We start from the raw sequence: 13,820 nt of genomic DNA, 5'->3' as shown, positions 1-13,820 counted from the left end.
AAAGGCCTTTTGGTAGGGCTGCTGTTGGAAGGAGGGAGAGCCCCTGAGAAAACAAACTGCAGCTCGTTGCATCAGATGGCTTTTGACTCCCATCTTGTTAAACCTTACAGGCAAAACAGGGTCAGGTTCTACGCAGGGCTGACAAAGAGAACTCCAAGGAAATCCATGCTGCAAGGGGTGGTTTTGGTGACTCAGTAGGTGACATGGAATTTTCTGAGTCAGGATTGAACCAGTGTTCTCTCATGACGTTAGTGCACCCGAGCTTGGGATGTGTTTTGGACTGACAGCCTGCTACTCATGCCAGTAAGGGTTCTGGGAGTCTTCTGTGCTCATACAGAGGGTGATTTTAGTCTCCTGGTTGAAATCCAGCTGTATGAATTGTGTTTTTCCCAGAATCCACTTTGTATGGTGTTAGTCATTACCCCATCTAAGGCTGTGACCATGGTGCTCACCACAGCCCATAAGTACAGGTGGAGCTGCACTTTTAACTCATCAGGTGGAATGAACACCTGGCACCTACAGCATCAGCTGCACAGTATTTCAGGAGGGGTCTCAGGGCTCCCTCCCTTCCCTCTGATGATGCTGAGTGCCAGTGGTGAGTGAGCTCAGTGGTTTGAACAGGGTTGGGTGCTGTCCCCAGGGGCTGGGCACTCCCTGGGGCTCTTGGGGTGACCGGAGCTGTCGTGCATGGCTCTGAACTGCACCACCAGCACTTCACTGTCTGTGGGGTGTGCTCAGGAGATATCCACAGCTCTCCTCTGGTTTATTTAAATGCCTTTGTTGATCTTTATATAGTCCAATAAGTGGGCCTGAATACAGTCAGGAATACAGAGTATATTTTGGTGGACCCAGACTTTATATACTAGAGTATATTTTGGTCCAGACTTTAGCTCTTGAGACCTTCAGTTTTAATCTGTATGTGATTTTATTTTGTTAATTCAGTGGTGAATCTGTCCTGATCCAGAATGCTGCAGCAGCATCAGATGGTGCCTTTCTGAAGGCTATGGAGATGTGGAAGGTGTGCAGTTGCCATAGGCAGTTTGCTAACAAAGAGAAGCTGTGAAAAGTTTTGATGATTGGAGAAGAAAGCACAGAAGCAGAGACTTTAGAAGGACAAGAAGAAAAAGTATGTAAAAATGTGATCCCCCATTTTAATGGCTAAACATGAATTATATTATGAGATGCTTTCATCTTAGTATAGGTTAGCATTCCCCAGCTTTTTATATTTGTATATAAATATTTTTTCTTGAAGTAAAGTCAGCCTAATTGGACGTAAGAGCCATTCTATGTCGTTTATTTTAATACTCTAATATATTTCCCCTAGTTAATCATTGCTATTTCTAAATATACATTTCCTTTCCTTTTCTTTCAAGTCACTTAAAATGAAAGGGCCTGCTTTACTCTTTGACCTTCTCTAACAAGCAGACCCTTGAAATGCAGAATTTCCAGAAAGCAAGCTGTAGGAACAACAGATGGATTTAGTAAATTACAGCCTGCAGATGAATTGTATGAGGAGTCAGTTTGGGATGGAGGCTTAAAATACACAGAAATTTTCTGTGCTGTAGCTTTTTTCTTGCTGTCAAACACTGCCTGGTAAATGCATAACTCGTGTGATGTTGGCTTTCTGCACGGATTGATTTGTAAAAGCTATTCCATCCCAAATTACCAGCTCTTTGGGTCTCAGCCTACAGCCCCACTCAGCCAGGAGACTCTGTCCTCTAGGTATGTTTCGGTATTTTGCATTTCTTTTATTTGCTAAAGCTATTCTGACAGACTACTTACCCTGATCAGCAGATTCTAAAACCTGTTTGTGGTTTCCCAGGGATTTCATAGACAAACTATTAGTGCATGTGTATTTGCAGGACAGGTGACTCCTAAATGATAAAAATGTAGTTTATAATCAAAGTGCCTAGCTTGTAACAATAATCTTGAGCTAGGCATTTGCTTATCTCCTAATGTGTTAATCCGTTTCAGGCTTAACAACTCATTTTTCAAAAGCCTGATCTTGGCTCTGCAGCCCTTGTTGACATAACTGAGTCTTTGTGAGTTCATGAGATGCAGTTGTGTGCAAGGACTGCAGGAATGGATGGTCACCTCTGTAGGTTTGCTCGATGTGATTTAGCTCCTGCTCTGGGCTGTGAAGCTCCATAATGTATGTGATGCAGAGCAGAAGCAGTAAGTTGTCATTGTGATCAAACACAAAGCTTCTGTGGGGAAGAATAAATTATTTGCATGGGTGTGATGAATGCTTGAAGGGAATTTGATAAGTGGCATGTTGAGCACTGGGAAAATTTCTGAATATGATCCACGTTGTTCTTTGCAGTGTCAGAAACTTAACATGGGCTGTCATCCCTAGCTCTGGTTATTGCACAGTTTTATTAAAGGTCTTACGAAATGAATCTAAGATAGAATGGCCATCAATATGAGATCAGATAGGCTTAGGGGTTTTTGCATAAATAAGGATTTATTTCTATCTACTCCTGCCTTCATAGGATGGTCAATAATTTTCCTTTTACAACAATTTCCTGTGATACATTTGAGTGCAGTCCTTGAAGTCACTTGCATTTAAATCAGCCTGTGACAGACTTCAGTGAGTCTCTGCATTGAGGTTTTTGCATGTAGCCTATATTTTTCAGTATGGGACTCTCAGGAATCCTTTCTGCTTGAGCTAAAATATAATTCCCTTGTGTAAGGAAAAGCTGCATATGGTAATAACAATCTCATCAACACTTGGTAAGCTCATGGAAAATACCGTCAGAGCTGCTTTCTTCTTGCCCTCTGAAAGCAGATAATGGTATCGGGGCTGCAGTTCAGTACTGCCCTGCTTCCACCACAAACCCACTGGGGTGCAGCCCAGCTCCCATCCCCAGGCATGGCCTGCCAAAGGAAATTTATTATAAAATGTGGAGGTGGCTGTCCATGCCCATCCTGCCTGGAAGTGCAGCAGCACAGGGCTGGGAGTGTGCCCAGGGACATGGGAGGAAGGGAGGGAACCTCTGCCCAGCCATGCAGCTCTGCCTCTGGGGAATCCTCCCATGTACCTGTGTCTGGAGCTGTAAATGCTCTGCTGGCAGTGCAGCCTCAGTGCCACAGCTCTTGATGTGCTGGTAGCATCCACAGCCAGCCTCTGATTCCATGAGAAATAGTGACACCGTGCAAACCTGAACAATTCCAGTACAACAGCAGCCCTCACCTGTCTCCATGAGCTTCTTCCAGAGCAGGGCACTGTGAGTGAAGGTACAATATTTTTTCCTTTCCAGGAGGTCTGTCCCACAAAAGCCATGTGTATATTGTAGGTTTCATGGCATTCCTGGGGCTGCTAGGGTGTAAAAGGGCTGCAGTGATGCACAGTAACCCAATGCCATGATTTGCTGCCACTCCAGGGCTTGCATCTCCAGAACACAAGTTGACACAGAATATTGTTGGGTTGCACAGTCCTTTTCTGGAGGCACTCACAGCAAGGCTGTAACGGTCCAAGGGCTGAAATGTCCAGCTGGAGCTCTGCAGAGAGCTGCTCAGGGAGGCAGAATGTAATTATCTGTGCTGGAGTCTGGCCAGGCTTCCAAGGTTAACACCTTTCATCTTGACATCAAATCTCTAATGACCACATGTGGTAAAGACATTTGTTCAACAACTCACTTGGGAATGTGGCATTGTCACTGAGCCTCTGTTGTCTTGAATTGGTTCAGGATTGGTTTAAAGGAAAATTGCTCTCAAAGTCCTTCATGGACAACCACACATTTCCTCTGGAAATTCCTGTTTGAGTATAACCAGGACCTACTGGTTTGATTTTTTCCTTCCTCCACATCATCTAGTCTTCTGTCCTCCTTACAAGCTAATAGAGAACACTGTAATTACCCTTATTTTCAGGCTGCCAAATAAAGTAATTAGAGAAATAGGCATTATGATTTTGGAAAGATACATCAGAGAATGAAGGGGAGTGATGAGAGCATGTTCTCACAGAGCCAATTAAAACACTGCTGAGGAGATTCAGTGCTTCTTCCTGGCAATCCAAGCAGACAAAAGAGATTCACAGGGATTTACTCAAACAGAAGGATGGCAGAAACGCTCCTTTCTGTTTCTGAGCATATGACATATGGGAATCCAGCTGGGGAAATAACTTATGGAGTGACTTTGAGCAGTACCTACCACTGAAAAATGGTGGAATTATATGATACATCTTTCTTAAAGGCATTTTTTGTGATATCTGAGATGGCCTAGCTGAAGTAAAGAATCTTGAGTTGCATTTACTTGTTAATTAGCCTTGTTTAGACTTTGTAAAATACTTCTCTATATGATCATTAAAAATATTAAACTTTTCATGCTTTTATTAATCTCTGTTTAACTGAAACTTTTGCTTAGAAAGCATTAAAAATATCTAGGCTATGAGGGTTTGAAGCACAAACAGAATGGGGGTCAAGGAGATCTGGAACACCTCATATTATGCTGACTGCAAACTCTGTGCATGTTTGGTTTTGGAGAAATGCCTCTTCCTCAGCAGCAATTTTAATTGCAGAATGAGCAACTGGATCCCAGTTTTTGCCACTTTTACAAATGAACTACACAAACTTCTCCATGTACCTAGGTGGTGCATGAGGCTTCGGCCTAAGTCTGGGTTTTTTTCCTTGATTGCACATTCATGAAGCTCCTCCTACCCACTGCTCTTTAGGTACTGTACAGTGAAGGGTTTTCATTTCACATATTAGAAAAATGAGCTTAGATATTGCTTGTACAAAGAGAGAAAATAAAAATTTCTTAGCCTCTCTCTCAATACTGACATTGGATCACACCACTGTAAAGCAAGGAAAAGTTTAACTTATCCATTTCTAATGCCACAGGATTTCCTGAGCTCAGTGTGAACCTTCCTGGGTTCTGTACAAGGTATTTTTGTTCATATGAAGTAGTATTTGAAGTACAATAAAATTCTAACCTGTGAACTGAAGCTAGAATTTAACTTGAGCTAAATTCTCCCCTTCCAGAGGCCATTTTTCCCCCCCAGATTATTGACATATATATGTTTACCAGTAAAATTTGTGGTCTTCAAACAAACCAGTCCACTTTGTGCCTGGCATCTGTCACACTGGAACTTGTATCTGCTATAGTGAGCTCATGTGCTCACAGGTGTTAATGCTTGTGCCATTTTGCTCTGCCCCTGTTTAGCTGCTCCTCTGGACTCGGTCTGGGCTGGTGACTCTCCCTCCTCATGGCTGTAAAGCAGTAGGAGTTTGGTGCTTTCTTGTCTAGAGAGTGACTGTGCACTGTGGCAATTTTCATAGAAAGAAGTGTTGTAAGCCAAGACAGAGGTTTGTAGAAGCTTTGGCTGTTTTCCCTTGAGGTGTGTGCATCCCAGGCAGCCAAAGGAGCTGCAGCGGGAGCTGTGAGCACTCTGTGCCTCACCTCTTGGTGGGCTGCTCCCCTGCTTAAAAGGAGCAAAAAGATTTTCTGTGTTCTGAGAAGGTCTTGCTGTGGATGTCAGCACTGTTCTGTCTTGGTGCATTTTTTAGCAATATGCCTTATTCTTTAAAATATGAGCATGATGGCTTTCCAGTATTAAATACAGAGGTGAAAAGAACAGAGGCTATAGCATCCAGACAATATTGATGATAGGTCACATACACTGAACCCTCTAGAGACCACATCAAGATCAACTAATTACCATAGAAATATCCATATAAAAGTTTTCTTTTCTGGTGGTTAAACAGCGCACATCTGAATCCAGAAAAGGTTTGGGATGGGGCCCCTTCCAGCTTTCACCAGAACCCGGTTATCTGCTTTGTGTGTCATCTTTCTGTCAGTGGTATTTCAGCATTCTAAAATATTGGTAAATTTATGGCTTTCTCTAGAAGTAAGAGCAAGGGGCAAGTGCTCTTCTCCAGTTGCTGTTCCTGCTGTAGCTCTGTCTGAACTCTTGAATGTGCTTCTGATGTGAGGCAAACGTGGGACCACTCCTTGCAGATCTCTAGAAAAGGGGAAAATCTTAGAAATCCTTTTTGTTTTAAGGTATTGGAAAGCACAGAGTTTCCACCCAGCTGTCACTCCTGATGCCACAAGCCTCTCTCAGTGGGGAGGCAGTGGGAATGCCAAGTCCTATCCCATTCCCCTGCACTCCTGCCCCTCTTCCCCTTGGGACATATCTGTTTGCTCTTTGCAGGCAGCCTTTGTCTTGGTGGCTGAGGAGCCTCCTGCCAGGGCCTGAGCAGGTTAAGTGCACAGAATCAAATGTTTCTCTCAGGTTTTGATGCTTTGGGGTTGGCAGGACTGTGGGTGCTCCCCAGGCACCTGGCCCTGGCCAAGGAGCCGCCTGTGCCTGCAGTGCTGACAGAGGACATCTCTGCCCCTCCATCCTGCTGCAGATGAGCTGAGCCAGCCTTTCCCTCCTCCTGCCCCTGCTGTGCTCAGGCTGCCCCCCTCTACATCCAGCCATTGGATCTCTGTGTGACCATGCCCTGGCAGGGGCTGAGCCTCACTCCCAGCAGCCTCTGCCCACCCCTGCACTGCTCCAGCATCCCAAATTTTATCCTACCCATGTGAGAAGCTGTAGAGTCCTTCCTCATTCCTCCAGCCCCAAGACTTGGCTTGCTCTCTATCTCATTTAAAAAATCATAGTAAAAACTCCGTTTTTCATTACTCCACAGAAAAGCTGGGATAAAAGGTCTCTGTTGTCTGAACGAGATAGAGAGAGAATGCCTGAACATCTTTATCCATTTTGGGGCTCTTTTATAATCTCATGATTTCTTAAAAATCAAACCTCTCTATTACTTCATTTTATGAGCAGTCTGACTAATGACTTTCGTAAACTTGTGTTGGCAGAACTAACAACTGCTTAAATAAAATGAGTAATTGTTTTCATTCATCAGTGGCAAGAGCAATTATAGTTTCGGTGTTCTGCCCCCAAATGGGGGCTGAATCCTCCAGCCATGGATTATTTATGTTGCCTGTCTCCCTGTTTACATTCTCCAGCCCACTGATGGCTCTATTCAGCATCCAGGCCCCTTCTTGTAAAATCTGGTTGCTTCAGATTTGAGTAATCCAGGTAACTGCTTCTCCTTTTGATTTCAAGCATGAAATAATTATAACGAATTCTTGTAGCTGGATTTGTTCATTTGGTGCTAAGTGGCTACTAAAATGTTAAGATATTCAATGTTAAGAAGCCTTCACATAATTTTCTGACATGTAAGGTACAAGGGTATCACTATAGGACACGAAAAAACACAAACACCCTACTGTTCTCAAGGTGAAGGAACAAAGGGAAGTTTATTTTCTGACTCTAACATTTATAGTTTTTTTAAAAGTGACAGCAGATTGGAGGGTGACAGTGACATTTCTCCAATGACACTGGTCAAACCAACAGTCTATCAACTTTCTCTTCTTCCATAAAGGAATGCAAAACAATGAGTTATTTACAGAAAGTGTGTGAGAAAATTCACTACAAGAATTTCAACATCAGAAGGTTTAGAAAATCTTAAAAAACCAGAGTGACACAAGGGAAAAAACCCCATTGAATCACAGAATGGTTTGGGTGGGAAGGGACCATTAAAGATTGTTTTGTTCCAAACCCCAGCTATGGGCAGGGACACCACAGCAAACCTCAGGTTTCCCTGATCACACACCCATTGAAAGAACCAGAAATAGTTCAGTGTGAGAGGGTTAAAGAGCAGACTAATCTGTCATGTGCCTGTTGGACACGAGCTGTGGCACAGCTGCTCTGGGAATGGAGCTGGAGATACCCAGGGCAGGGCTGAAGGATGAGTCTCATTGTCTGGGATTTTGTCGTGGTGCTGTGGTTGGAAATCATAGCAGGACGGAACAGCTCAGCAGGGATTCAAGGGCTCTCTCCTCCAAAGGTCCACTTGTGGTCAGGTACAAGGCCTGGAGCACAGGGAGTGTCCAACCCACGGGAGCAGTGGGAGAGATGTGTAGGAATGGAGTCATATTGCTGCAGGCACCTCCATCCCTGAATCTTTATTGCTTTTTGTGCCACTTCACTGCAACGTGGAAAAGGCACAGAAATTATCTGCTTTGGCTCTATCTCAGAGCTGAAATTGAGCCAAAAGCCCAAGAAAAGACAGCTTTGCTGGGTTCTGCAGTATTCTGGGCATGGATTGAAAGTTTGTAATGTTCCCTTGTCTTTCTAGTGGGAAGAAGTAAAACTGATGCCTTGAAAATCATTGAAGTCTAAATAGCGATTTTCTCATCTAATCCAAATTTCATAGCTTTATGCCTGTTTCTGCTATTGCAAACTCCATTTCTGTGGATGACACCCTGAAAGTCACAGTGCTCATTCCTAACCCCCTGATCTGCTTCTTGTCCACAGAGCAGCTGGAGTTGATAGCAAATAATGAATGGAGAGGGGGAAAAAACAAATCAAAGTGAGAGTGGTAATGTTAACAGTCTGCTTTGTACTTGGCAGATCTCAAAACACTTCCCAAAGTGAAGGTGCCTAATTTTAAGTCCTTCAGCCACCCAGTGTGCTTGTTAAGAGGAGGGAGTGGAAGCATTTGTTTGTGACAGAGCTATTAAATGTAGGATTTGTGTCTTGTAAAGTGGCAGTGTTGCTTTTGCAGGCTGATTAGAAATGGTGAATAGATTTGGTTCCCATGGCCCTTGGAACAAATGCAAAACTCACTCCACTCCAGTAGGAGATGGATAGGGAAAATGATTCCTATTCCAGTGTCTTCCTCTGTGAATGTCACAGTAATGTTTTCTTGAATTGCACAAACATTGTTGGCAGGTTTTGAATGTTCTGGAAGCAACCTTTAATGCTAATGGGTAGTAAAGCGATACTAGAGGTATGAATCTCCAAGAATTTAATTTTAAACAGTGTATCTGAAAGCAATGCAATTCTATTACAACATCACTCCTGCTTTGCATATATATATATATTTCTCTTTTCCAGAGCTCTCAATATGATTTATGAGCAGCAATTAACTCAACCTTTTAACAGCGTGTGACAGGTGTTGCTGGGCCATTTATGAACCAGGCAAGCTGAGGCACAGAGGTGTCAAGCATAGTTTGGCAGCAAGAGTATTGCAAAATGAAGACCAGAACCCAAGAATCCTGAATCACAGCCCCTATTCTATGAGCTCTCCATTTATTGCTAGGAGAGAAGATCATTAAAATCCACTGGGCTTGTCTGGCAGACTTTATAAACTTATGCATGCTTTTAAATGCAGTGGGGGATATCGTTATTAAATGATGAATGTAGGAGGGTTTTTACATAATGCTGAAGAAACACATTAAACCATGATTGAATGAGAATCAATACAGGTCATTAAAAAGAAGCATTCTGCTGAAACGGATTTTGCCTGACATTCAGCAATGTTTATATACTGTGCTTGCTTTATGCTGCTCTACCTATGCAACAGAAAATACTTTTTTCAGGTGTAAATGACAGGAGGCTTTTAGAATATTGTACTTTAGTGCTCACAGGCCTTGGGCTTCCTTCCCCTGCTTAGAAGGACCGAGGCTCTGTATCACAGCCTGCAGCACTGGGGGAGGTGTGGACTCTGTATTTTACAGAGATAGTCTGGGGTTTCAAATCCATCCTGGAACAGTGACCTTGGTGCTCTCACTGGCAACCTTATAGCATGGAATAATGCTCCTGACTGGGGAAAGGTGCTCCAGCCAAGATAAAACTTGCCCCTCCTTAGCTGAGACCACAGCAGTGCACAGACCTTGCAGTGTCCCTTGGGGACAGTGCTCACCCTCAAATGCATCACCACTGAGGCAGAGCTGGAATCAGAGATAAAAATCTTCTTCCAGTCATGGTCCTCAGGGATCTGCAAAGTTCTGGATCAATAGAAGAGGGGCACTTCAGCTGAAACCTGGTTATAGCATGTGTTTTGCAATAGAAAAAGGGGGTCTGAGCCTCTGTTTTTCAGCTCTATGTGCAAAAGAAGAAGAAATTTATAACATATCTTGCAGCTCCTACCTGCAAGTGCATTCATATCAGTAATACAGTAAGAATTCCAGAAGTTCTACCTTGCTAACTTGGGTGGGATAGAAACATGCAAAAACTTGATAAATGCGGCATGGGGATTTGCCATGTGCTTAAGTCTTGAAAGGGAAATGCTTTATTCTTGTTAATCTGAAATTAACAGCTAAGCAGTAGCGGAAATAGGACCTTTTTTGTGTGTTGTATGGAGTTTTTTGCTGTATGGTAGATGATTTAATCAGGGGATTTTTTTTTAATGAAAAAGAAAAGCAGAATACAGATGTGGGCAATTGAATATAGAAGATCCTGTTTCTGGTTTTAGTATAAATGCATTTATTATTTGTAAACCTGACTCATTTGTAAAATCACTCACCAGAAAGTGGACACACATTCAGAATTATCCAAGCCCCTTATGAGTGTGAGCAGCACTTCATGAGCTGGTGTCAAAATGTTCCCCAATAATGGTCTGGGCTACCAAAATGTTTATTGCTGTCACTGAATAAATCTTCTATATGTTTATTTTCACGTGCAACGGTATTAACCCCTGGGCAGTATTTTGCCCTTTGCAGATAAGTACTAACAGAGAATCAAGTAAGCAGTCAATATTGCTGAAAATAACCTCAAAAATGTAAAACCCATTCCCAAAATCCAAGCCAAAGGCAAAACCAGTGGCCGTCCAAGACCCTGAAACCCAACAAAAACTTCTCAGCCCATGAGACTGGATGGTCTAATGATCCTTATGTTGGTCTGGACTCTTGATTCAAACCCCAAATCCTGTGAAAGGGCAAGGCAATCCCTGCCTATTGTTTGTTTGGTATGTTGGTTGTTTTTTTTCCTCTAGCTGAAGGTGCAAAGCAAAATAGGTCTGTGGTCCCACTGCCATTACAGACTGTGAGAGTTTGCTTACACTGAAGTCACTGACAAAACCCTCAATAGCTTTAATGGGGGCAAGAACAGGCTCACCGTGATTTAATCTAAAGTGCTCAGCTCAAGGCAGAAAGACGGGGGCTCTTTGAAAATGACAACTTGTGGGTTTTGGAGAGGTCATTAACATATTTGTCATGGGGGAAAGAGGGTAAATAAGGAACTTGAAAAGAAAGACAGATATTAATTACGCTTCAGACAACATTGTTGTGTGCTGATGACATGCTGCAGCTCTCCAGACGACTATAATTTGCAAGGGAACCCAACGAGTAGGAGACTTTACAACAAGCCAAGCAATTAGTTCTTCCTGAGTTGCAAGAGTGACATCATGTGTGCAAAACATGCCTTCGCCTTCAGCTAACAACACACACTCATTTATTCTTCCTGCAGGGTCACTGTTGGCTGTGAAGGCCATTAAATCACTCCTCTGATGGATGTGTTAACTTTCAGAGCTGAGTGAATAAGGGTCCCTGAAGTGCAGATAAAGGAACACGTGTCCAAAGCTACAACTATCAACAAAAGCAACTCCAATATCTATTTTTGTGTGCTATAGCTGGCTTACAAAACTCTTGTATTCTTTTAAATATCTTAAATAATTCTCCATGGTCTTGAAAATTTGTCCCTGTTGTAGGGTCTGACATGATATGTGAGTGGGTTTTCTTTGCTTGGCTTTTTTTGTTTGTTTAGGTTTCGGTTTTTTGGTGTAGGATTATTTTGTGTGTCTGAAATTTGTCAAGACGTTGTTGGACAAGCTGAGGCTTGCTTTTATGAGCTCTTTGTATACAGTTCTGAGCAAAAAAAAAAAAAAAAAAAGCAAGGATTTTATTTGACTTACACAGCAATGTTAATATATATCTGGGTACAGGTTTCCAGCAGTGTGTGCTTGGTTTCCTAAGTTGCATCCCTTAGTGCTTTGCACTGCATGAGTTTATTGAAGAGACAATAAAGATCTATCTGATACTCATTGAGGAGTAAATGATGGCATTGATCTGGAGAGACAATTACATTTATTCTTTAATCAGATACATAGTCCCACTGGAGCCATATACTACTTACCTGCAGTAAATTAAGCTCCTGCTTAAGTGCTTTGTAGAATCAAAATCCAAAAACCTAACTTGTGAAGATATTTCAGATCTTCTGTCTGTTAGAAGTGTGATGCAAATTGTCATGTAGGTTTTTTCTTTCCTCTGGACTAATGAAAAAGAAGAATGCGGTGTGAACAAGCTTGACTTTAGAGATCCACTTTAGCGTGTGAAAAGCTGTTTTATCTTTTGAAGAAAGCTGTTACTACAAATGCAAAACGAACATTTTACCACTACAATTTTTTTTTTTCTAAACATAGCAGTGGGCACAAAGATTTGGCAGAGCAGATGCAGAGCAGGGCCACAACCAGCTTGGCACAGAGAGCTGAGGAGCTTTGCATCAAACGAGGGCAGATGAGGTTCTAGACAGAGGTTCTCTGCTCACTCTCATTGCCTTTCCCTGCCTGGCAGTGTTTGCCCAGTGTTGCTGGCTTTCAGTACATCTTTATCTGTTCCAGATTTGCCTTTTCCCAATGAAGCAGAAGGAAAAGCTCCTCTTTGAGCAGTAGCCCTGTGCTGCACTCTTCTGTGGCAGCCCAGGGCAGTGGCTTCACTTCAGCAGGGTACTTGGATCTGACAACCCACCCCAAGCTTTCAGCAAATAATCTATATGGTTATTTTGCTTGTTTTCAGCTCACATGTTTACATAGTCCCCAGAAGCTTCTAAAATTAGAACCTGAGGAAAACAGAAACCTGTTCTCCAGAGCCAGCAGGATGTTTTAATAGGAACTGTTATTGCTATTATTAAGAACAGTAATAATCTCATGTCAACCAAAGGCAGGGATGAATCTTGCTGGACTGTGCCTGGATGTGTGCCACGTCTTTATATCCTTGCAAAGCTGTGGCAAAGAGCTATCCCAGAGAAATGGTAAAGCTGATGGTGGCTGTTCTGTAACAGGTAACACAAAGGGGAACTGTGCAGCCTTTTAGTGCCTGAGACACTGAAGTTTCCTGGTGTTTCTTCCATTTGTGGCAGTTCATCCAAGCAGAGACAGGCAGATCATGCAGAGCACTCAGCTGAGTTTTCTGCAGTAAAGTTCCTGTTTTGGTCACAGCACTGCAGGCAGGCAGACATCTGAGAAGGTGACAGTAAAAGTGCCAAGCGGAGCTGAAGGGGAGGAAGAGAATTCTGACTTCTGTGAAAAAGCTCTGAGCCCTGCTCCTCAGCTACAACTGCAGGGACTTTCCTCCCAACTGAACCCTGAGGATCCCTTCACATGAGCCTGCTCATTTAACTCCTTTATCTGCAGCTGCCAGCATGGCCACAGATGTGATAGGGGAAGCCACTGGTTTTGGTGGTGTGGTCAAAAGAAGAGTGAGGCATGTGTGCATGAACTTTCTTGGCTACAAGCTCTGCACAGCCTGAAGAACTGAACCTCCCACAGAGCCAGAGCTGCCTGCTTTGTGGGCCATTCTGATTGAATTATTCCTCTGGCAATGCACCCCCTGAGCTAAACTTAAATAATATGAAGCTGGTGACAGGCTGGTTTAGGTTTTAAGGGAATGTTTTTGATTAATTTGCTGTATTTCAAGAGAAAAAAGATGTGTAAACTTGGTCTTTATTAAATACTACACTGTTGTGGGTCTACAAAAATCACATGCCTTTTTTGCTTACCTAACGCACATTTTCACATATGGGAGAGGCAGAATTGGGATGCTCCACATTTAAATAAATACTTAGCAAAAGGATGTAGAGGAAACTGAGGTTCTGTAAGGATTAGGGCAAAGCTTTCAGTGTAATAAGAAAAAGAAGCACAAAATGCAACTATTAAACCCATACATTCTTGTGCTCTGTTCACTTGGCCACACTGACACATGGGGTATAGAAGAGGTGAAATTCACTCTTCTGTACCCACACATTCATATGTGCCTGTGTGCCC

The sequence above is a fragment of the Ammospiza nelsoni genome, chromosome 16 (assembly GCF_027579445.1).
Source record: "Ammospiza nelsoni isolate bAmmNel1 chromosome 16, bAmmNel1.pri, whole genome shotgun sequence".
Lineage (NCBI taxonomy): Eukaryota > Metazoa > Chordata > Aves > Passeriformes > Passerellidae > Ammospiza > Ammospiza nelsoni.
The sequence above is the reverse complement of the archived record's forward strand: the minus strand, read 5'-3'. Positions refer to the sequence as shown.